Source organism: Xiphophorus hellerii, chromosome 14 (assembly GCF_003331165.1).
Source record: "Xiphophorus hellerii strain 12219 chromosome 14, Xiphophorus_hellerii-4.1, whole genome shotgun sequence".
In the NCBI taxonomy this organism is placed as follows: Eukaryota; Metazoa; Chordata; class Actinopteri; order Cyprinodontiformes; family Poeciliidae; genus Xiphophorus; species Xiphophorus hellerii.
This window is the reverse complement of record NC_045685.1, coordinates 16,270,005-16,296,883: the sequence shown is the minus strand read 5'-3', so window position 1 is coordinate 16,296,883 and position 26,879 is coordinate 16,270,005.

Below are 26,879 nucleotides of genomic sequence, written 5' to 3'. Positions count from 1 at the left end.
AAAAGCACTTAACTTATTTATTTCTAATCAAATTTAAGCTGATAGAGCCGTAAGACTCCTTAATAAACATTTTCACAACCTGATGTCTATCTGTCACATCATAGGTCAGCATGTATTCAATTCAGTTCATTTATATTTTACAAATGTGCAACAACTTCTCTCAATGCAGTTTACAAAAAACAATCTGCTACAGGCACTTTAGGCCGAATATATTGTTGACATGCAAAGTGTGTATTCTTGACAATAGGAACAGTGGAAAACCACTTGAAAAACTCTGTTCCAAAGAGTCCTTTGTATTAACATTAGTGCATACACTGACATACTGATCGTGATAGTTTAGTATGAGTTGACATTAGTGTACTGCAGCTGCATCTCTGTAAATTAGAATAAGCGATGCAACGAGGCTCATTTGCTAGGATTAAAGTAACTTTTAAAAATAACCTTTTAAGCTGATATTAAAATACTTTTGCATTAAACATGTTTTTAATTGGTCTGATGTAATATTTTAAATCTTAAATTGTAAGCTGGAACTCATCAAAAGAATGACTCTACGTACTGTGTTTCGGTTAGTGAATTGATTTACTGAAATAAAAAGCCTTTTAATAATATGGCAACTTATTGAGCTACACCTGTTGTTTGGTGGCCCAAACAGCAGAACAACTGCCTTCAGAATAAAAGCTTAACCCATGCCCTTTGAGCATGTTAATTTTCTGTTGACTTTCCCTTATTGGGGTATACTTGGTGTTTGAACTAGTAAAATTGGTCAAATAAGCAGTTATATAAGCATTTTTGACAGGGGTGTCTAGTTTTTAGGCGCCTGTGGTTCCTAATAGGGGTGCACCGATTGCAGTTTTCTAGATGGTTGGCGATTACCGATCTTTAAAAAGCCTGACCTGCCGATTTAACTTACTTTTGGCCTATACCAATTTGTTTGTGTGTCTGAAATATTGCTAAATATAGCAAGACATTTGCTAAGTTGGCAATAGTGGGGCAAATATTAACTGCAAATGTGCAGAATGACCTGGTGGGCCGGTGTATCAGTCAAACCTCTGAGAGCAGAAGAGGACAGGAATAAGATCAGCTTGACATGTATTGGCCGATCACCAATCTCCCAAAATTAAGGAAATCTGCACTGATAAATCAGTGCACCCCTAGCAAACTCTTGCTGAAACTGTACCGACCTCTCAAACCACTTTACACTAAAACCACGTTCACCGAATGGTGCTCACAAACATTCACACATTTCTGCACTAAAGCATAGATTAGTAGGCAACTTGGGGCTTGCCTTGAAAGTTGGAATTGAACCCACAACCTTCCGACTGCAGGAGAACTATACCTGCAATTTTCAAAACACTGCAATTAGTGTATTCCCCTCATGTTTCCAGAGGTACATCACCCCAATCTTAAGCTGTAGTATTACGGTAAAGCATGTTTGATACCAACTACATTTAAAAGCTTTGAGTAAGGTCATTTGTAATTACTTTTGAACGTCACCCAGACTTCATTTGCTAAGACTACTTTAGAAGGTCATTTTAATACTCATAATCAGACCCCTTGTACAATTTTCTACATGGTATTCACTATGCTAATTTGAATAACTGGCAAACAACTGTAATTGAGTGTTTAAACAGTCAATTCAATGCACTGGAAAGACTTTGTTCTGTCAACTCAAAATGTCTAAATGGTTGTCATCTACAATGTGTTTTGTTAACTGAAAGAATTCACAGAGATTAGTTCTTTCAAACTACAGCAGCGCTTAAACTTTCCAATGGCCTCAAATGGTGTATTTGACAACTCAAGCAAGCAGTGTACACTTTGTGCAAGGACTTTGTTGGAGCAAACATGCTGGCCAGTCAGAGGCGTGGAAGTCAGATGCTTTGCAAGAACCCGAGAATACTGTGCTTGTGCGTCCTCTGTGGGAATGAGATAGTGGAAGTACAAAGAGAAAAGGGAAAACGAAGAGGACAGAGACAGAAGAAAGAGTGAATTAAATGAGGTCGAGCAGCAACATATGAACTGCAGCTGAGGAATAAAAGAAGGATCAGTCAAGTGAACAAAAGTCAAGTTAACAAGGTGCGAGAGCAGAAAAATGAAGAAAAAGGGGAAAAACCAAGGACTGTACGCACACACCGTCACATGGTTTTATCTGCCTGCAGGCAAAATGAGTATGAGTTAATATGCAAATTTACTCTGTGAATCATATTAAGGATTATCTAATGTTTATAAAATGGTTATAATGACCCAACAATAATCAGTTTAGCCTGATGATAGAAATGTGAGGTACGAATCTGCGATTTTTATTTTATTTATTATTATTTTGTAGTCAAAGTTCAAGGATACCGAGCAAAGTGTTTGGTTCTTGAGTGTTTCAACCTGCACAATTCATTACACAGTTACACAGCATCAGAACGTATTCAAAGTGGCAGGCTAAATTGTATTTTTCTTGGAAATGCACTTACATTAGTAAGGAAAGTTCACTGTTTGCATGAAGCCCTTGAGCGCTCAGCAACCTATGCCAGTATCAGAAGGTTTTGCCAAAAGACTTTGACTGGAGGGTCAGTTCCTTCTGTCTATGGAAATAATGGACACAAAAAAAGTGTTAAGCTGCAAACAACAGTAAGATGACATCAAACTTTATATTAGACATAAATTTGTTGTCTGTTAATATGATGTCCTGGCTGTTGTTTAGATAGCAGTGGCATGTTTATTTTAGCGCCATGTGCTCGCTTTTAGCTCCTTCAAGACCACGTTACTTTGTGTTTGAATAGAATTAATACATAAACAGCTTGACATTGTTTTTGACATTGTTTTATCTTGGGGTATACAAGATCCAAATGCATACAGGGTGACGTTCTTGGCGCAAGTATTAGCTTACTCGTTAACAATTTTAAGGCCCTGTTTACAAGACATGGTACCATTTTCTGCCTCAAACGTGTCATTGATTTGTCAACATCTTTTAGCCAATTTGGGGATAAACATTTGCTGTGACACTTTTTATTTGTATTTGTGCTATCAAGTTACAAAAATGACAGAACTGGTATGGATCGGGATGGTATGAGAGCCAAAGTGGTGGCGAGGTGTGGATAGCATTTTGAAATCTCAGACAAGTAAGTTGCTCTCAGCTGCACCTCAGAACTGGGATAAAAGAGAGTCCTGTGGATCTACAAAAATGAGGAATTCGAGCCAAAGAAATGCATAAGATTGTTTTCAGCACCTGACATTTTATTGTTTACAACAAAACCCTTCTTAATATCTCAAAGTAGGAATTGGCATTAATAGTATTACCGGATGCTTGATGACTGCATTGTAACAAGACTCTGAGGCCAATTACAGCAATATGAGCCAAAAATTATATATTTGAATTCTTCTTCCAAGGAATAATGGGTAAACATGTTATGAAGATCTAGTTGTCCTTTGAGCCTTGGTTACTTTTGATTCAACTTTTCCCTAGTCCTTGTACCCAGATCCACTTTCCACTGCCCAATGAAACAATTATTTAAAAAAAAAGAAAACTCTTCTAACTCTGCCATATATTAATGCACAGTGAATGAATTACTATTTTCCGATGTTAATTAGTTTCTCTAAATGATGTTTAAAAATATGGAAATGCTGGAATAAATAACCTCCTAGGAATGATATTTTCAGGTGTAAATTATTTGGCGTCTAATTGTCCAACACACCATTCTTTATCTATGGCAGATCTCCTGTTCTTCTACTTGAATCCTAATGATTCAAAGACTGATTATTCTTCATTATGCTCCAAGTCTTTCCCATCATCACCTTTTGTCATTAATGGCAATTTCACATGATTAATAGAATCTATTTTTGTTTTACATCACAAGTGACATGGTATGACTGCTTATCAGTCTCCCGCCATTAAGTGGTGTGGCTTGACAATGGTCCCTCTGGCTTAGGTTGACGTGACTTAACAGGATAATGTATGGCTTCTGGGTTTTAGGTTCAAAATCTTTCCCTAAAGATAATATGTCTTCATTTTTGCAGCTATGGTCACTCCATCAGCCTGTCAGGTCTCCACTTTTAGCGATATCTGAGTTCCACTGGGCCACAGAGCTGCTAAAGACCTAATCAGTGCACCTTTGAGCATGCAAATTGGTAATAGTTGGAACACATTAAAAGTTTGACCACAAACGTGAATAATGTTACCTAAGAATGCATAACTGAAAATTGTGTAATCAAACTTATAGTCGCAGGTAGCAATTCACTTATAATAAGGCATACATTTCATATGACTTTCTGCTTTTTTGTACAACAGCATTGGCTGCAAAGAATTGTACATATTGTGTATTTGTTCTAATCCACAAAGATCAAAACTATACATACAGGCACAAATATGTTAAGTACGTTTCTGAGTAAGTTTCCCATTGGAAACTATAAACCACTTCTTTGTAGAATTGGTGGCGTTCATGTAAACTGATTGGTTTTCAGACACCAGTGGCAGTTTTTGATTTTGTCAATATGGATCACTGCACAGAGCAGCATTACCAGTGGGGCACCACAAACATAAAAAAATAAATTTAAAAAAATCATCAAAGGCATAATAAAGTGGTATTTTGTCACGTCGTCTACATAATGCGAAGTTGAACAAAACGTCTAGTTTTCTACGTTGAAATAAACTTCTAAAAGGAAATAACTTGGTCAGACCTCACCTTCCCTTTTCACTTCTTCTATAATCACAAATGCCTTACCAATTTAGAGACCTCATGACAGGTTTCATCCAAGAGCAAACTCACTGAGAGATTAGCCAGACATCACCTGCCAAGGAAGGTGGGGAAGCTGCTGCTGGTGCCACCGGCAGCAGTTCAGGTCAGCTGACTGCCAGAAACTGAGTTGCAGGATGGACAAAAGAGAGCTCACAGATGTCAGGCACTTGAGGGACAATTGATGTGACTTGTGACACCTTTAATGTTTAAATTTGCATTTAACATGGTCTGAATGTTGTAATTCCAGGCAGTAAAACAATGCGGAGTTAAATAAAATTGAGGGTTTTACTGATACTGTTAGCTGCTTGTCTAATGTATAATTTTATAATTTATAGTTTTTTTTAGTTTAAAAAGAAAAATATATTCCTTACCACTTACCACAAAAGTGGTCATAACCTTTAACCATTTTTCACATTTTGTTATCGTAGAACCAAACATTTTAAAGTGTAGTTAGATCAAATCAAATCAAATTTTATTTGTATAGCACATTTCAGCAGCAAGGCATTTCAAAGTGCTTTACATCATATCAAACACAGAAACACAATGCAACATAGAATCAACAATCAAAACACGACATTAAGTCAGGTTCCATCAATAAATTTGTAATTGATTACGTTTCAAATACAATCCTAGATGCAACCAACTTTGTAAAATCAAAGTTTGCAGTTTCTCTTCTGCAAAATAGCTCAAGCTCAGCTTGATTTCATATAGTCTTTTTTTAATTAGACTTATGTTTGAACTTTGATTGAGCCACTCTAACATGTGTATGTTTTGTTGGCTTTGTTCTGTCCTCTCTACGTAGAGAATGCATGAGCTATCATGTACGGGAGTGCAAAAAAAAAAGCCTTCCCATTTATTTTCTAAAAGAAAATCCTCCTGAACAAACCCTACATGAGATAAGTTAAAACCATCTTGTCATGTAAAAGTTGAAAAATGGCCCACTGTGCACTGCTCACCCTTGTCGGTTCACATACCGCTCTTAGGTCTTTAAAACGCTTTCACATGAGCATTTGATGCCACACAAGATGTGTTTACTGGGCTGCAGATAATTCAGATGGATGGTACACGGTTACGCCGGATCTCGAGAGACCAGTACTTCATTTCGTAAAACACTCCACTATATCATTCATCATTATTCTTTATATTGTCTCGGTGTGCTGTCACATTCCAGGTACCTCTCTGAAATCTGTGGTGGAAGAGGTGAGATGTTTGTGATGATGATGATTGAAAACTATTCTCTGGTGTTGGGGTATGTTTTCTTTTCTTTTCTTTAGTTGGGTTTTTCTTAATGTCTTAATAATAGACTGTGTCAAGATGGGAACCTTCCAAATTCATGGAAGTGTAAAGAGTACTATTGTTTATGTTGATGGTACTAGATACTCATGGACAAAATGGTTGGTACATGTATGTACCAACAAGCTGTACCACTGAGATCACTCACATAACTTGAAACGGACAAAAGCAGTAATAAATAAAAAATTACAGAAAATCAACCAATGAAAATCATGCATTATTGGCATAAAACTTCTACAGAATCATAAAAAAATAAACTAGTGAAAGACACCTGATTGTACCTCTGAGTTACTATTGATTAATTATAAGTGGAAGATTGATCAATATATTATAACAGGACTGGAGACAACCTCCCTGGTCATGGCCGCAGGAGGAAAATTGAGGACAAATTGAAGAGAAGGATGATACCAAAGGTAACCAAAGAGCCTGGAACAGCCTCCAAAGAAATTAAAGGTCAACTACAAGGTTAGGATACATCAGTGTCAGATCACACCGTTCCATTGTTATTTGAGCCAAAGTGGACTTCATGGCGGACGACCAAGGAGGAAAGAAAAGCATAAAAAAAAGCGAGACTGGAATTTACCACAGTGCATGTGACAAGCCCCGAAGCTTCTGGGCGAATGTCCTTTTTGACAGCTGAGACAAAACTAGAACTTTTTTTTTTAAGGGACATCAGATCAGTTCACAAATGCAGAAAATGAAGACTGTTGCCACTGTGAAACGCAAAAGAATCTCAGTTCTGTTCAAGAGCTGCTTTGCTTTGTCTGGATTTGGGAACCACTAAAAATCTTTGATTCAATGAACTCAGACTACAGAAAGATGGATACATCTTCATCAAGTCCAAAATATGTCCATGTAAACATCTAAAGATTATGACAAAACATTTTTAATCATTTTTTAAATGGATCTGATTGTAGGTTTTTCACTTTATTATGTTCCAAATTATTTTCCAGTGAAAAAGCTTGAGCACAATTAATATAAAGATTTTCTTCCTACATCACTTAAGTTGCTGTTTAATGTCAGGCATGACGCTTTAAGCAACAATCTATCCCCCCTTTCACCTCAGGCTATACTGTTCAGTCTATGCTGTGAAATGCAAACTTTGGTAACAGATTGTTATTTCACAAATCAGCCTTACTGTTCACTGCTACTGCTGAGACAATTTATTTTGTTTTTATAATCTGCTTTTGGCTTTAAACAGTTTAACTTTATCTCTGGTACAGTTAAAATGTACCAGAGACGCATGCAAATATAAGCTTCAGGGCTGGCTTTAATTTCTTTTGGAAAAGCTATGGAAGAAAACCACACAGTCCATGTATTGTTCCGAAAGGTTTAGCCCACTGGGGCGAAACAACCAAAACTGAGCAGAAATTAATTCACAGCTGCAGCTGGGTGCGCTTTCTCATCTCAAGGTGTGGCGCGAGTGAGGTGCTTGGTTGGGTAATGAGACAGATGGACAACACAGATTGCTGACATTAGCCTGCTCTTGATCTAGATCATGATTCCTCATCAAGCTAATCATTTATCAGTGGAGTTCATCATGTTTTTTGGAGGGGGTAGAGGACAAGCTGTGCAGCCCTGGCTGCTTCAACACTTGACCGCATGGAAAGATGGCTTCATGGAGCTTGCTGAAATGAAAACATTGGGGGTCTGTTGCGAATGCCGTGACTCTACAGATACAATGTTATGTTTTTGAGACTGCTTTAGTGGTACTTTTGTTTTTTTTTAATCAAAAAATACTATACTTTTGAAATATATTTAATTGCATTAAAATATTTTAAGTTTAAACTGAGAAGGGCAGGGTGTGGATGTACTAGACACGTGTTAAAATAACTCTTCAGAAAAAGAGATGGCAGAATAATTCAATGTGCAGTGTTAGTCGTCAGCTCTATTCAAAAGGTCCTTTCCTAATACTGGCTTTGGTTTTGTGAGTCATTTTGTCGCAGGACGAGGTAAGGTGCCAAACTGCACTGAAAGGTTGCTTTTGTTTCACTCTTGTTGCTTTTGATCAAATATTTGTCGTTTCAATTCTTTTTTTGATTTTTGATTTGGAAATTGAATGGTACTCTCTTTTATCATTAACACCCTCTTGGGTCCATTGTCCTTAAAAAGACTTTCAAAAGTTATTCAAAATCTATTGTCAGTATAATGATTCATTTAGTCTTTTAAATAAAAGAAATTACTGTGGTTCTTGTGAAAAAAACCAAAACATTTTAGATTTCTTATGTTTGTTCTTTTCAGTTGCATAGCAATCGACAGTTGTAATGAGACAATTTTCCAAACTGAGCATTTAATCTTAAGAGTGAAACGTTGTGCTATCAAATCAGCTAAGCTTGCCACAGTTCCAGGCTACTTACTACATTTATTCAATCAGAACTTACCGTGCCACAGGGAAAAATCGTAATATTTCTTGAAATGCACCATCAGGCCTGACATATTGGCCTACACTGTGCCACCCATCTGTTCACAGCTGGGCACAGTGGAAGCAGGAAGTACAGGCCAAAGTCTGTGCCACAGGAATACAGACGGGCAAAGAGGGAGAGGCATCCATACAGGCTCCACAATCTACGGAAATAAAATGGAAAGTGTACCAGTGTTTTCTCTCTGAATTTACCATCTTTTTGTATGACCTAGCAGGAGATGAATGGCTTCATTTTCTCTTGCCCTCGGTTAAAGTGGCATCTTGGTCCACTCACTGCTGCTCTCTCCAACCTAATGTTGCTAGAATGTGGAGAAAAGTATGTGGCCTGTGCCAAGGATCGTGTTTGCCAGGAAGACACATGAGCAAGGACAGGCAACATAAAGGCTTGCAGGTGAATTGGATTTGAGTAATGAGTCACACCGTCACATCAGACAGAGATATAAAATGAGCACCTGGGACTTCAGCAGACTGTAGAAAATTATAGAGGAACACAGTTATCAAAACCAATATATACTGACATGTAACAAGGAATTTAGGGTTCATAAGAAATTCTGCCATATTTACCCAGATTAATAAAAATCTGTACCTTTGTTTCCTTGCAACGTCATGGGGTTGTTGGTGCCTCTCTCCAGCAGTCCTTGGGTGAGAGACAGAGTTCACCTTGGACAGGTTAACAGTGCACTCGCACATATTGTAATTTCCAGAGTATAAGTCACCACTTTTTTCAAATGCTTTGAACACTGCAGCTTAAACAGTGATGCAGCTTGTATATGGATAAAATCCACTAGAATCACCAGCAGCTTTCGAAAGGCTTCACGGCTACTTGATGAACAAGACAGCACAAACTTGAGGGCAAATTTTCCACAAGACGAAAGTGACATTGAGAGTGACAAGGAAGGAAGACTGAGAAAGCATGATTAACTAATTCCAAGGTTCTTCAATTAAAGAAGACTATTTTAGTGGTTTTATTGTGCAGGAGGAAGATGAAGGCAACAATCAATGACTTTTTCTTAGTGGGCTACTGTATTTTGTTTTAAGCAGTCATGTTACAGTCACTGTTTGGAAAATCATTTATGGTACGTATTTGTGTACGTTACTGGTATGAATTTCATTAAAAAGCTCAAAAAATATATAGATATATAGATATATATCTATATATATCTTTTTACATAAATATGTCATGTCACTATGTGTACACCAGCAGGTTATAGACAAGTGTGGCCTATATAAGCACATTTCTTTTTTCTTTTTGAAATTGACGGGTGTGGCTTATATTCAGTTGTGCTCAATAGTTCGGGAACTATGCAAACTTTGTGTAGCAAGACGTCAGGCCTGAATCAAACCCAGGAGTGTCTAACAGAGAGAATGAAAATAATTAACATTTCCAAAAGTCTTCCAGCATTTCAAGTTCTAGATCATTAAAATTAAACAACTGTCATATGTTTACCCTACTGGTATCTGCTTAATTAGTCATGTGCTTTCTCACACCAGTGTTGCAAAATAACTGTGTCCTTTTTAATAGTTTCTTACGCTGTTTGAGCTTCATGTCTTTTTTTTTTAAATGTCACTGATGCAACAGCTGACTTCCGTGCTTTTTTGCTGTAGCAACTTCCACACTCAAGAGTGTTGTTAAACCAACCTGGAAGCATGCTATATTACTCTAACTTGATCAGACGATAGATGACAAAGTTTGAATCTATAGCAGTTTTGCTTTTTTCTTTCTATATTTCTTTTGCAGCTGTGTTTATGAAATAGACCTGAGGACAACGCTCATTCGATTGGTATCACTTATTCTTCTACAAGAACAAGCATCCAGGCCTCAACCCTCAACCTGTTCACATTAATTCACGTGGGACTAGATGAGAGCTGATGGAGTGGCCATTCTCATGTAACTGTAATACAAAAATATAACGCCTCTTCAGATGCTAAACGTAGACTTGGTTTTAAGTACCATGACTTAAAAGTAGTCACGGCAGTTTACAAATGGAGTTTCTAGTTTTAAAGACGTGAGTAGATTGCATGTGACATCAGATTTCTAAAGAGCTGTGCAGAGTCACTTTGTGCTAAAACAGTTGGGCCCTGTTAAACAGAGAATGGCAACTGCTTGTACAAGGCGCTTCATTTCCATTGGCAGCTCCTTTAAACTTGCCTGCATTGATTAGTCATAATCACCTCCAACCACACAAAGGAGAATAAATGGCAAAAGCTTCTTACTGCATCTCTCCTATTCTGTCTGCAGCAACCAGCCCTCTAATCCAATTATGGTCACACGGCGCTCAAGGAATCTCGCCTGAAATCAGCCTTTGTTGTTTCATCCATGTGAGAGCAGCATTTACTCAATCATTGCCACCGCCGCTTGGATGGGTCTTTTGTTAGATTGTAATAATGTTACTATCAGCATTCTTAAATACTAACATCATTCATTTAGTAATGGCACCAGCAGTTGAAAACACTAGCTAATCAGTGGATGGTTTAACAAGACATTTAATTTTGCTGCCTTGGTCTTTCCCAATTATGTAAACTGCGAAAGGTAAATGCCTTGAGCCCTGAGTCAAAATATTAAAAGGTATTCCAAACCTTTTCATTCGACCTTACTGTAGACTCAGAGTAGTCATTAGTTTAGACTCTATTAAAAATACAGGTTTTGTTCTCTGTGTAAATCCATTTAATGAACTTTCTTACACCTGGAACAAGATATCTACCTTGTATGTTAGGAAAAAATAAAATTTTTATCCTCACAATATATCAGACTGTTTCATGTTTTAGGTCCGTTAGGGTCAATAATAATTTTTTGCTTATTGCTAGGATATGAGAAATATCCTCTCATCCTCTCCGGTTTTAAATAACCTTAAATCCAGAAGTTTATATACATGAAAAATAGGCACACAATTTTTTTCCCTTACTGTCTGAAATTAAATCAGACCCAAAGAGTTTGGCCTTTGTCTTACAGTTCAATGGCCGGGCTACCAGATACAGAAGAAATGTATCTAAACTTATTTTAAAGAATTTCATAGATATATCTCTGACATAGTCTTTGTCTCATTATTGTGGCATAATTTTGGTAATTTTGACCTAAAACAAGAGCTGCTTAACCATAAATTTAGACAATGAGAATACGCTTCTGCTTCAGTTGAAACCAGAAGCTTACACTCACTGAATGAAGACATACTGTATGTACACCCTTTTTTCTCACTCTAAATTGCAATTGATAAACTTTGTTTCAATCAACTTTTTTTGTCATTTTTGACATAAAGTAGTAATTATCCGAACCAGCAAATACTACAAAGCATGTAGGACGCTCACATGTAGCTGTTAAAACAGAAAACGGATGCTTTTACTTTGTAATGATGTGCACAGAACCTTTTAATCACAATTACTTCATGATTTACCAAATCAAATATTAAATATGTACTGTAAAAATACAATATGTTAAGCTGCTACTTCTCCCATCATCCTTTGGATGCAATGTACTGTATTCTTCTTCCACTGGAGGAACATTTTTGTCTCGACGAAGCTGAATGTTAGTTAATTATTTTGTTATCTTCCACCATGGCTTGAGGCTCTATCAAACTTATGTGCATGCAGTTGAGATAAGAGCTTATTGGCTAAGAGAAGCGGACAGTTTTTTAATCATAAATACAGGCGGCTCTGCTCATCAAAGCACCACCGTCTGTAGGCTGTGTGATCTTCCCAAACTCGGCCCACTTCTGGTGCTTTGGTTCTGCTCCGTGTTTTTGCTAAACTCACTGCTTTAATAGTAAATGCAGCTCTTACTGACAAATTTGATCCCAAACAAGTTAAGGAATAATTTTATCTATGTGTTTCTTTTGTTATTTTAGTCACATTTACTTAAACATTTACTTAAACATATTTTAAATCATATTTATTAAAAATATATATATTTTTCTGTTGTTTCAAGGACAGCTTTCTAAGTGGAAATTCAAATTCTGGAGGGAGTTCCTCCTGGAAAGCTACACAGTTATAGTTTGAGTGGTCTCTAGGCATTCATGCTTGCTAAAACGGCCAAAGCAATTCTGCAAAGAAGAGCGGGTCAAAATGCCTCCACCATTTGTTATTGCAAACACTTCATGGTAGTTGTTGCTGCCAAGTAAGGTTTACTTTTTCACATAGGGTCAGATTGGTTTGGATAGCTTTTCCCCCCCTATAATAAACAAAATCTGCATTTGCAAACTGCTTTTTGTGTTTACTCACACATGGCAAAATACAGCATGCATGAAATAGTTTGGAGATAAGAAATACAAGTAGGTTGGGAAGAAATGGCAAAGGCATGAAACTGAACCAGAGACATTAGGTAGCAAATCCAAAATAAACTTTATTGCATAAAAAGACACTTAGTGTTGTTTACACTTTTAAACGAAATGGATATGATATTCAGTTCTGAAAAATGTATGTATATAAGGTTGTTTAAGAATGCATTATCCCACTTGAGAAAAGACAGATGTTACGTTATGTAAGTTGTCAAGTTCAGTTCAAACTTGTTTAAGTTCTTGTTGTCTTTATAGCATCAAATCCAAGAAGCTTAGTCCTTCTCTTATAGGTGTTGCTTAAAATTACATTTACTTTATTGAATAACTATTTAAGTAATAAACATAACAGTTTGAATTAACAAAATATAATTTATTCTCCTTTAGAAGAAGTTAAATTAATCACAGTGTGGTTTTATTATTAGTAGGTCATTTGATACATTTTTTCTAATTTTGCTTTTTAACCAACATAAAGAATGATAGTTATATACATATTTCCATAATATGTTCAGTTAGACAATAAACTGCCAACTTGTACTAAAACAAAGAGAAATACACTTCTTACAAGTAAAGTTTTTAAAAAAAAGAAAAAAGCAGATGAAATCGAGAAGCGGCTCACATTTCTCACTAGGTATTGATGCAGAGTGGGAAGAAGTTAATCAACGTCTTTAAAAATTATATCAGCATTTTCTTTATCACTTTCTTGCAGTTCATTGTTTTCAAAATAATGAACGCTGTAATATTTGAATACTTACAGTGTATTGTTTAGGATTATATAAGTTGGTGTGCTATTATTATATATCCCGAATAGAAACAAACGTACACAGATAAGTCAAATTGTTAAAACCACAAAGGAAGTAAGATGACCTAATTTTTCAGTCAGTTCTTCCTGACCAAATTACAACATTGTTTTGCCATTCCTTAACTAGTTATTTTATTAATCTTTCATCAGAAAATTATCCAATGAATTGTTCTTGATCATTTTCAGATTTGTTTTCTGCTTAAGCATGTCATGTATCATCTACTCTCATCAAATGTAGCACCTATAACACTCCGTCCTACATTGTGGGTGTGCGTTTCAAAGTTACTGGGTCTCTTTTTTTGTTTTGGTCTTCTTAGTGTTGACAACATTAGACTGAACAGTGCTAAGGGATGCAGGCACTCTTCCTTGGCTGCGAAGTGTACGGTGCCACTGTTGTCTTGCCAGCTGTCATTACTGATGTTGACTGCGGTGCGCACAGCATGCTGGCTTTTACAGAAGGTGACAGCTCCTGTTCCATTTTCCTCTCTGTTCTGAGCAGGCATGTTTTATTTGCAATTAAGATGTTGTCGAGGGAAAGTGATGTAAGAACTCGGCATGACGACATTCCCCCTTTTGGTGCTGAAATCCAGTCTGTCACTGCAGCAGCTCAAAACTGTACTTGTAAGCTGCACGCAAGTGTAGTTTCTTTTTCCAGAGAAATTTTGGACTTTTATTTGTTGGAGCGGGTTATTCTTTCCCATGTATGTAATACTGTATATTTGGTCAGCTTGGGCACAATAGCCTGAACTACAACCAACTTAGAGGGAGGGGAAAGACTGTTTTCTACTTTATAAAACTGAAGAATTATGGCCTGTTCCAGGCATTTCACTAAAACAACTTTAAACCACATAAGGTCTAATAACTTGAGTATGACTCAGATTCAAAACTAATACTAATAATCAATCAGAATTTCAGAGGTGATCAGCAGCTTCCTATCAGAATTGGCTCTCGGGTCAGATTAAGAAGGAAATAGGTTGATGAGTAGCTGGCAAAGTAACACACACACAATCATCTTATGTGGTTCAGACTTCAGTAGACTTGAATACTCTGTGGTGTAACAATAGAAGACTGGAGAGTGTTCTTTTACCAGGGATTGTTCCACCCATGGGACAATATAGAGGATAATCTTCTATAAACACTCTATACAATTCAATAATCAAAGGTCTGAGAAATAGTTCTGGTCTGCAAACAAACTGGTCTGGAAACACAGGCAGAACAGACCCAGAATCTCTGAGGCAGTAATCAGGGTATGTGAAGTAAGGTTCAAATCACAGCACAGACATGAATGAGGCAGAGGGTATGGTCAGGGAGCAGCAAACAGGTCAGGTACATAATCAGAAACACAACCATGAAACTCCTAAAAGACAGTGACAAAGATGACGATGTAATTTGGAAATGAGTGATCAGAGGAGGGGTTTGCATAGGCAGCAGCACAGGTAAGAGTCATCAGCAATTAGCGTCAGCCCCTCCTTTATACAGCAGGCAAGAGGAACAGCATGAATGGGAACAGGGAATGATGACAGTAACAGTATTATGCAAAGTTTTAATGGGCTTGAACCTAAATTGTATTTCCCATTCTCTGAAGCCAGAGTGTAATTACAAACATACAAATAAAATGTATTGGTGAGTAAGTAACCACTGAAATATTAGGTGTATTACTTGACCTGGCTAGTAACAAAAGCAATTGCTTCAATAAGAAGCAGAAAGTCTAAAAAATGTACTATTTCAGCAGAGTCGAGTGCATAATCTGAAGCATGACTTATTTTCATTCAATAATTGACAATGCCCACATTGAGGTCTATAGCAAATATTTCTAGAGTAACCAGCAGAAATCTAAATTGTAAAACTTATCTTCAAAATTGAAGCCTAATAATCATCAGAAAGCAATTTTAAGCATGCCAAACAAAGTTGTCAGAAACTGTTTGGTTTGGCAGCCTCAAAAGAATAAAGCTCTGCATCTCAAGCCTGGCATATTAAAAACTATGATGGCAACGCATGAACTCCTGCTCACCTTCCTGCTTGTCGATAAAAACCTATTCATTGGCAGCGGCTGCAGATAGGACAGACGCACACACGCACACGCCCACACACACCCGTGTATGGCTCCCGTGGATCCGCTGGAATTGGTAATGACACAATCCATCTCTAACCCATTTCCAATTCAGCTCTGGGAAATGAGATAGGATGGTAATGGAATCTCATTGATCTGAGTTTGCTCTCATGTTTATGGTCTATAACTGTGGAAGCCATTTCTAATGTTCTTTCTCATGTCAGCCTTTTTTGCATACTATCATATTTGTAGGAAATTCTGCTCTGCTTTAGAAGTAGGTGCAAACTGCACACATGAGGTCATTGATTTTTAGTTAGTACCTAAAATGTTTTAGTGATTGTTTTGTCACAAATACAGTGTTTAATGTGTATACAGATTTCAAATAAGTCATCCATAAAATGGGTTATTAATATAAGCGTTAAGCCGTTCAAACTAAACAAGGATTCACTGGCCAAGTAATCAATGCTTTTGGTTAAGTTTGTTAAAAGTGTTGCACAGTTCTGCACATGGTCGAGGTTTGGCCTGCTTGATTAATACGCTGCAGGTGCAGCATGGTACATGTTTGTTATGGCAACTGGGTATTTATGTTGAATTTTTTTTAACTTAAATGGAAAAACAGAGTTATTTATTTGTCTACATCACTTTTTGGCAGTGTGACAATAACTGGGCTCTTGTATTGTCCCACAAAAAATTCAAAGCATAGAAAGTGTGATGAATGATTCAGATTACTTTATTTATTTATGGATTGTCCCATCTTTAAGGAGATGTTTCAATGGCCGACGAAATATTTATACCCATTGGACATTTTCATTCATTTAGTTACCATGTAACTAAATATAATACAAAATATAGCAAGTTGGTTTAAATATTTCTGACAAGTACAAATCTGAAATTAAATTTTCTTTTGCATGGTCGTTCACACCACCGATTAAATGCAATCACTGTCAGAATTCATGTGAATGTTTTACCATCACATGCGCAGAAGAAGAACGGAGACCACTTACAGCATCGTACTGTTTCCGGAAGAAATAATGGATGCTGCCGTCTATTATTCAGCAATGGTATTGAGCAGTGGTGGAAAACACTTTCACTAATCTACTAATGCACTATTAGGGGAGCTAATGTTTTGATTTGCGCTTTAGTGTTTTTGCTAACTTTGAAAGCATTTTGCACAGTTAGCTCCCTCTAAATAATTTTTTTCTAGATGAATCCTAAAGCTCTAATTTACCTGGCTGTTTTGTAAACTTTCAGTTGAATAAAGTTTGACATCTGTGTTAAAGTTTTAAAATTCTTCAAGCGGTTAAGATGTTTACGTTCATGCTCTTATTTTGAACTTGGTAAAGACTGTTTATGCAGCAGTTTAATTTCCTCTTCTCACATGACCCACCTAGTAGCGCAACCATACAGGTACGTGTGCAAGAACAAGGATGACCCCGTTGAGGGTGTAACACATGTTGTGATGTTGGCACATGACAGGTATCAACATGGTTCAATTTAGCACTTTAGTATTAACTTCAGTTAAATACAATGTTGGTATAGTGATTTAGTGTTAGCTGAATCATGTTAATTATTAGTCCTTTAAGGTTAACCTTTTAGATAGCTGTTCCCATGACTGGCATTGGGCATTGTCACAAGAACTTAAACCAAGACCTTCCCTGTCTTTCCATTGCTCCATCCACAGTGTGCTCGCTGCAGCTATTGTTTATGTTTGGATTTATTATTATCTGGCTTCCTCTGGTGTAGCATTCTGGTGCCTGTCTCGCATCAAGATGTAAAAGTCAGATAAAATGCCACTACTGTTCAGACTGCAGATATTTGAAAACTATTGAACATGTACAGTATCTGATTTAGTGCCACATATAGAAGGGACTATGAGGTCTGGGTCAATCAGACTGTCATAAAAAAAAAAGTGCCACTTAGGCAAAACAATTAAATTTGGGTCAACTTGCCATCTCACGTTGTGTGAGCGTATCCCATTTGTTTTGGCGGTCAGAACTGTAGAAACATACCCAGCTAACTGTAGATGATCACCAAAGAAAATATTCAGTAAAATCACCAGAAAGATAGAAACTGAATTGCTGCTTTATGCATTTGAATGGACCAGATTCTTGTCACTGTAAATATGTTGTATTTTTAAGGGCCATCTATACACTAAACAGATCCGTTTTAAAGTAGCGTAATCCTTTATTTGTCCCTCAATAGGGACATTTCAGTGCACAAATTAATTCCACACATACAAAAAGATTGTGTACACGTCCATTAATTATTAACTTGTCTGTTTTTAATTCAAGTATGTTTCTAGAAATCTGTGGCAGTTTGAAATTACAATATAGTGATATTGGCACAAAGAATGTTACACTGGATTTGGTTATTGACGCTGACAGGACTATATAAACACGTGTCTGTTTACTGTCTCTTTTCACAAACGGCAAATAGCGCTTATTTTGGCTTTCTTTCCAAGATCTTGTCCTCTTTCCAGACTTTTGCATTTCAGGACTAACTGTAGACAGATGCTGATGGATTCTCCAATCTAATTCTGGATCTCTGCAGCGCCTCCAGAATTACCATAGGCATGTTGGTTGCTTCTCTTCTGTGAGATGTTCAAACCTTGCAAAATTGCTTTAAAATTGAACTGCTTTAACCTTCCTGTGAAATTTCTGCCTCATTTGTCTTGTGTGTGTCTTGGTCACCATAATGCTGTTTGCTCACTAAAGTTATCTAATAAACCTCCGAGGTCAGCTGGATTTATACAGAGATTAACTTACACATATGTGACCTCTATTTACTAATGTATTACATCAACTGGATAAAGTGGATTTTATTTAGTATCAAAGTAAGAGGTGCTTAATACATGAACATTTCTATCCTTAGAAAAGATTGAAAACCTTTATCATTTTCCTGCTACTTTACAAGTATACTTTGTCAATTACATCCCAATTTTTGCTTCTAATGAAACAAGGAGTGTGAATACTTTTGCAGGTCACTGTAAAATCAAATTACTTTCATATAAAAGTACATAAACTTTAAAGTTCTCTCAGTCCCCCACACATTCACACCTTTAAATACCCTGTCTTTCTTTTATTCTACTGGCTACATTCTAGCCATCCCACAGTTAAATGCTTTTACACAGTCACATATTTCTCTTTCATACTGGGCTGACTGTGCAAGACTGCCGCAATATGGCTTTCCATTACATCACAAAACATCAAGTCAAGTGTGAAATTAACTGACGAGATGACACGTCAAGATTGTCCCTTGTAGATGAGGAGCAAAGAGAATGGCCCGCATCAATCCATGAAAAACATACACTATATATTAAAGATGAAATAAAATATCAATGGTAATAAGCACATTAAAGGTGTTCGGCAGCAGCCTCATGGGCTGCAACTGTGGGAATGTACGTATGCAATCCAGTAGTTGTTCTCATTACATCTTCTTTCATTAAAGTAAAAGCAAACTGCTTATTTAGAGGGCAAGTTTTATTTCCTCTTATCACAGGAAGTCAAAGTCAGTTGACTTTATTGTTTACCATGATGGGTCCCTTTCCCCCCCCTTTTCCATTTTAGTTTGACGATTTTGGCTGACTTTGTTATATAATTCTGCCATAACAGCACAGAACTTTGCAAAGCCACTTAGTTAAAAGCATTGCTCTGAGGGGATGCATTAAACATCACAGAACCTCACATGTTGACACTTCTCTTTGTTTTGACAAATCAGTTTCACATTTGCAGCTTGCTGAGATTTAAAAAAAAAAAACACGGATCAAAAAATGCTGGCAGCCTACAGATGCCACTCAAATACACACAAGCTATGCAAGTGCAAAACATTGCTCTCTGGGTTTACACCTGCTTGGATACAAAGAAATAAATGCATCGAAATGGGCTTTTATGGTAGATTTATCGAAGAAAACTACAAGGACATCCTTGGACATTCAAGATTAGATTGATAGATTTTGAAATGCTAATATATCAGATGTCTTCAAATGTCAGCTTAAAGCAGATCATTTTTTCTGTTCCACTTGGATAAAAAACACAAAGAGGTCCATAGAAATAAAGAGGATTCATTGGATAATGGATGAATAAATAAAATGCATAATCTGTATATTTCCCATTTGAATTGTTAAAATAAATTAACTGATATTGTGTTTTACTGAGACTTCATTTCTCCTTCTGTTCTGACTCTTGAAACTTTAATATTCAGTCTTCTGCTTTTGGATTTGAAAGTACAAACTTAAAGAAAGCTGCGCTGTGTGCACTAGTGCCAATTTCTGAGATGCACATTATTGGGATGAATGTAAACGGCAGTCCAAAATGGTAATTTGGAATCCATTATTATTTCCTGAGCTCGTTTAATGAACTAGTTAGACCTTCAGGATCGTTCACAGCGACATAACATTGCCTCAGTGTAGCAAAGTGAGTTAACTGTGTGAATGCATCGATCCTGTTATGCTGAAGAGCTAAAGGTTAATGTGTTGGCCATCGATCTCGATGAGGCCTTTTACTTAACAGCGCAGATGATGTGTTCAATAAAGGCCCCGCAGCTGCCATTTGTAGCAGCTCATTTTTAGATTTAACCAGCTTTTTGGATCCCTCACATGGCTCCAGGGAATGCACCCACTGACTTCATACGTTGCATCATGCTAAACAGATTACATGAAGGCATCCAGAGCAGGGCTTCCAAAACTTGTCAGTCTTTGACCCACTAAATACAAATACTGCTAAACAAGCTGGAACCCATTTATCTCCAACCCTACAATTCATTTTAAGTAGGAAAATTCATCAAATTTGCTTAATGTTGTACTCAGTCACCAGACTAATAACTAATAACAACACGAGTTGCCAGCAATTAATTTGTGTGTATGTAACGCATTGAAACAGTAAGAGAAATCCATAGAGGTTCTAAAATACTGATGCTACTTCTGTCCCAATCTGAAACCAAGTACTGAATTGGGATCTTGGTCAAGACTTTTTTTTTTTTTTACTTTAATTTCATCTAGACCACGGGGCATGTATGATGGTTGGACATCATGCTGCTCGTAACATAATTAATTGCTTTTTTTTTTAGATACAAAGGTTCTGGTTATCTAAACCTTACGCGTTTAAATATGACGCACAGGCAACATCCATAAGCCAATGGACGACAAAACCAACTCTCTTGACCCACTGGGGTTAAGTTTTACTTCCAAACATGATCTGATGGAACGCTGGAAAAGACTATTGTTGTGTGCAAGTTCTGCAAAGCCATGACATCGCCGTGACATCATTGTTTAAAGACGGCGACTATTCTGTATGTAAACTTCAGATTTTTAAGACATTGATAAATAAATTTCTGACATTCAGTAAATAGAAATAATTTTGGTCATTTAAACTGAGCCAGAAAAAGAGCAGTTTGGTCTGATTCAACTTCAGGTAGTGAGAACAAAAGGTGCAAGTGTCTCTTCATTTGGTGTATGTAAAATTCTGGTTTCAACTGTACATCTTATAAGAGATTTCTTTCTTGGGTGTGGATCAAACCAACGCAGGAAGTTGCAGGAAAATCCATAAAATCAGTAAATACATCATAAACATGATGGTGCAGTGTATTAGATTTGTTATCCCAGAAAACTGTCAGGAAGACAACACTCAGATTGAGTTCTCTGTGGACTCCCTTTTGCCTATTACTGAAATGAATGGTTTCAATATCGGTGCAATGGTGTGTTAAGAATGAGAGGAATATCATTAACGGGAAAAGATGCTATTAAAACATTTTATTTCTCCGAAGGCCTGGAAGTGAATCTTGCCACTGAGCAGAACTACTTTTGTTTACAGAAGTCACGCCACATTCACACCTCAACAGTTGATCATAATTGAGATTATCATATTAAATACCAGAAGATGTGATTTCATTAGGCGGTGTCGTGGATGAAAGAACAATTTGAATTCTTTTTGAATAAGGTCACGTAGATGCTGGTTTAAACCCGCACTGTAGCTGCAGCACATGTAGTCTTTTCCCTCACTGATATCAAATCAGACTAAACTTTTCCTGTTTTAGGTGAGTTAGTATTGCTTAAATTATTCCCATTTTCTAAAAACCAAAACACAGAGAATCTTTTTTTAAAAATGATTTTATATTACTTTCTTCAAACTCAGCACTTAAAATACATTTTAATCTAAATTGTATGACGGTGGTGTCGTACAATTTAGTTTTCTCCCTGATTCAACGAACCTAAATGAAATGATGGCTCGTTAGCAGGTCTCTGCAGAACACTGACACGCTGAGGAAGAAGTTGGAACCATTTTAATCATTTGTGCTGGAGAAAAGACTCATCTAAAACATGCAGGATACTGGCCTTTGAGGACTGACTCAAAGACTGACCCCCTGCTTTGTGACATACGTCAAATGTTTTTGTTTCATTCCACCAAGCTTCTCACAATGGATAGCTGGAATTTCCTCCTCACAGAACTGGTGTAAACAGGCCAGATGTAAATTTTTCGTTCTGCCCTAGGATTTTTAGAAAGACAGAAAGAAAGACCGACAATGCAGGTTGATAGCAGTGCTGCAATGCAACACTGCTATCAACTGCTCCATCTTGCAGCTGTGTTTATTTTTTGTTTGAGATCTAGCTAGTGTAGGAAGGTGATGTAATTATAAGAAGGTAGGGAATAATACATTTTCACTTCAACTATCTACAGTTTGTTTTTCGTGTTTGACATTCTTGTGCACATCTTTAACAGACCGTCATGTCTGGTAAAGATGTAGATCTGATGATCCCGAGTTGCTACTTTTTTTAACTGCAATTTAGAAACATTTTAATTTTCACACTGATTGTAAATATGGATGTGTTCAACATATATTAGTTTTACTCAAATAGCATGTTCTCCTAATTTGAAGTGATGGATTACAGCACTTCAAATTTTCATGCATTTTAGGTCACAATTTGTACAATATGAGCAGTTGGGTGATGGATTCTGGAGGGAAAATGTTACAAACACAGAGCGAGATATTCCATTAAATGAATACTTTTACCTCTATCATTTACATTTAAACAAACTGACTCTTAAAAATACACAAAGTGTTGTCCTCATACATTTTTAATAAGGAATGCACCTGATCTTACCATTTTAAGCCATCCTGCTAACTGGCTAGCTACAAACATGCAGGATTAAACCAAGAGAACCTGTAAACCAGGTTACATTATTATCCTGAGTAGGAGGGGAAAATCCTGTCTCTGGTGTTATTATGAAACAAGAAAAACACCTGTTCCCAAAATCACTGAAGCTTGCAATTTAATTTTATCAGCCCACAAACAATCACTCATTATGTCGCTGGAACGATGATAGAAAGCAGTCATCTGTGAAGCCCTCCATTCTTGGGCACGACGCATAACCAGAGCCTCCTTTTTCTTCAGGGAGGAACCTGTTCAGCTGAATCCTCTTAGGCAGGGGGAACACTTGTGGCAGCAACACTGGTTATTCAGCAAATGCCACGGTCTCTAATCTTTTAATACTCCTTGAAAAAAAAATAGAGGCAAATATATGTCCAGTACTAGCTTCCAAAATAATTAAGTGAGTACTTAACATTTAATTGAACATATCCTCGTTTGAAATAAACTCAGCTTTCATTTGTTTTACTGACAGACATGGTAAAAAAAATGTCTTGGCCTCATCCTGATAGGGATTTGCCTTTGGCTGACTGGCAGATGTTTAACAACTGGGGACACATAATCCAATGGAGAATAGCCTAACAGTGTGGATAAGAGAGGCTTCTGAGTAAAGCTTGTCTGTGTCCATCATGTACATAAACTCATTTTCTTAATACTCAGTGCAGAAGTGTTTGATCCCAAGCTGATTTTCCAAGTTTTCTCACATACAAAAACATTAACAGCCTCAAATTGTTGTTATAGTTTTGCTTAAAGGGGGGTATTATGTAGTCTGACCACTGACTTCCTGTGTAATTCAACTCAGAAAAAGTTCTCACTTCCAGCAAAGTCTGGGATTTCTCCCCTTGACTCGGATTCTCTCAGGTCAATTTTTGACCTGGTCAATAAGCAAACAGAATGAGATCTGACCGATGTTTATTTTCTGCACTGTTTTAGAATCGTAGTCTGCGCATAGTTTTAGCCATCGTAGGCTAGGAAGTGGAGGAAGTCATTCAGTTCATGTTGGCCACACTTATAAATATTAAATTAATATTAACAGTCGTCTCGTTTGGATCAGCTCTTCTCTCTTCAAGGAAGGTTGTTTACAATGCAGGTAATTCCCAGTAAGCTTCTTTGAGTCGAACATTTATGTCACAGGTTAACTAGGATTTGGGTGAAATTTAAAATCTCAGCACAGTCCATGCCTCCAGGAAGTAAACATTTCTAAATAACCGCGAGCCCAAGGGACTGGTATTTAGGTATTATGCAAAATTGACTTTTTAAAAAATGTTATTTTACATGATATTGTAATATGATAATATTTGATTCTCCCATGCATAGGCGTAGGAACCCGGGGGGAGAAGGGGGGACGAGTCCCCCCCAATATTGGAGACAGTCGCATATTCGTCCCACCCAATAATTTTACCGCCGTTACGAAGAATTTTGAAATCTTCCACTCGCATGCTTTTATTTTGAAGGTGCACCACAGCGCCCTCAGTACAGCTTCCTCCCTCCTCTGAATGGCTCAGAGTGCTTAAAGGCAGGAGGAGGCAGCAGGAGTCAGAAACAAAGTTTTAATGAGGTAAACCGTCTGTCGGGAATGTTGCCATGAATATCGCTTGTTTATAACATCTTGTTGTCAGTTTACTTTCACATATATAACAAAAATATTTTTGGTTAAGCCGTTTTAATTCTGGAATAGTCACATGTCCAAAGTTTTACTGCTAACTTTGTCTAAAAGTTAGCTACTCTAGCCACAATGTTTTATTTAATCAGAATGAGACTGAAACAGCAGCAAAATGAGCCTTTTCGTTATTTAAAGTCTAATGAGCAATGGCTACACAACACCTGATCAAACTCGACCACTTAACATGTATATTATATTATATTATATTATATTATATTATATTATATTATATTATATTATATTCAGGAGAATGGCAGTACTAGAATGATGTTGAAGAAAGGTGAAGGAACTCTGGTGAGGTCTTCATTTAGTTTATTGAAATATGTATTAACCGGTTTTGATTTTTAAATAAACTAAACTATTTTATTATGAACAGACCAGGTCAGGGAAGGCATAGGAGAGCCAGGTGGAGTTTCAAGGTGTGAAGATATAAAAATTATATTAATTATAGTAGAACCAGAAAGGAGAACAGGTGAGGACTGATGTCAGGTTGATTATTTTCAACGTTTCAATAGTTTTTTTCATTATTTCCACACTATAAGGGTAATGATTAGGAGATTTCAGAAACAGGTTACACAGAAAATAAAGTTGCGATGTATAATAACGTATACATCTGAAAATTGTTAAGTTGTTTAAATTCTCATTCTGTATGATAAAAACATACTTTTTTATATTTAGTTAATTCACATTCTGATACTGTACATTACTGTAGCGTCTGTTGTAAATACATGAATCCATGCAGGGTCATCAGGCTACAGAGAGTCAAAGGGAGGCAGAGACAATAACACATATCAGTAGATATTTTAGTTAAATGTGGTGGCTGAAAATGATAGGAAACAAAACCATTTAGGCTTTTTTGCCTCCGTTTTTTTCATGGCTCGTGTTTGGTAAGTTGCTGAATGCAGAGCTGGCAAGTGAGACTGAGTTATCAGTGAGGAGGTAAGGTGTCTGTTAGATGTGAAAAGTATCATTTTTATTTATTTTGTAGATCAAACTGTTGCACTGATGTAGAGAGTTGTTCAAGAAGAACAAAACTTGTTTTTAGATTTTATTTTTGTTGGTCAAAGTGCTGTATTGAGTTTAAAACTTCTGAGTCCTATTTTATGAGCTGTTTTTTACTTCAGTTTTAGAAAGACGCAGAACCTGTTCAATTGCTAGTCAACTTATATCAAAGCATTTTGACCAAAAATCAAATGTCTGTTGACCAATAAAATATATCAGAATCTGGTAGCTTGTGTGTGCTACAAGAGTATTTAACTTGCTAGTTGTGAGGCAAATGATAAAGTGGGTGTTCGTCTTGGAATGACAGTCATTATGCTACGTGGATGCATAACTTTAATCTAATTATCTAAATAGTAACATGTTAGAATACTTGTTACTGAAACAAGGGGCCAGATTAGAGCAACGCATTACTGACGTGTTGATGGCACAATTGTTTATGACATTTCTGCTCAAGCTATTTACTGATCTGTCAGGTTTCCGATATGCATCCCCCGCAATGACAGACTCGTTCCTACGCCCTTGCTCCCATGGCAACCATTCTGGGGCCCCTTATACATAAAATTCGCCGCTTATTTACTTCAGTTCCCAATCAAGCAGCTGCAATCGGCAAACACTGTGGGCAAAATCACTATACCCGTGGTTGAGAAGTATCACTGGTCACCTCATTTAGAAACGTGCCACTTATACCATTTGTTTTTCTGCCTCTCCATGTATTTGACAGCACAACAAATCTTACCTGATATTAATAGCCGTATAACTCACTTTTGAATCTGTAAAAGTAGTTCTGCTTCACAGCGTACAATGATATTGAACATTTAATTGTATGTTTGATGGACTATTCCAGTTGCTGTGCTGACAAAAAATAAGAGGAAAAAAAAGGCATTTTGTTATCATTAGTTTAACAATGTCACTTCACATTCATTAAACCACACTGTAGACTTGGCAGATTTCTGCAAATCACTAAAAAAGAGAAAACCGCAATCAAAATTATCATTTAGTTTAACACTGACTTAAGCTCTGTTCAGACATTTGTCAGATAAGCAAAGCATTAATTTGTGACTAAAAATATGAATGCCATTTGCTCAGACTGCCTACCAACGAATGGGATTTATAGAGTTATTCATTGCAAGATTAATCTAAATATTCCAAACTCATTTATGATCCCAAGTGCCTTTTGTATTCCGAAATGTGGTCGTAGCTGATTTCTCTACAAATGGCTGTTGTCAAAATAATGGCATACAGATTAAACTTTCCCATTTGTTTCCAAGATTGAGGCTGTGGCTTGGCTAATAAATTGCACTGACACTCATTTTAGTGAAACTTTAGCCCCGTACAAACATTCTGGTCGATAATTCATCTGCCTCTTTCAATATTTCGGTAACTCTACTACGTCTACAATATGGCATAAATTTTAAGGTGCGGTTATGATAATAGACACAATTCATAATCTGAATAATATAAGAAAATACATGACCTGTTCCACTTACCAGCCACTTTATTAGGTGTTTTTTTAGTAGAGG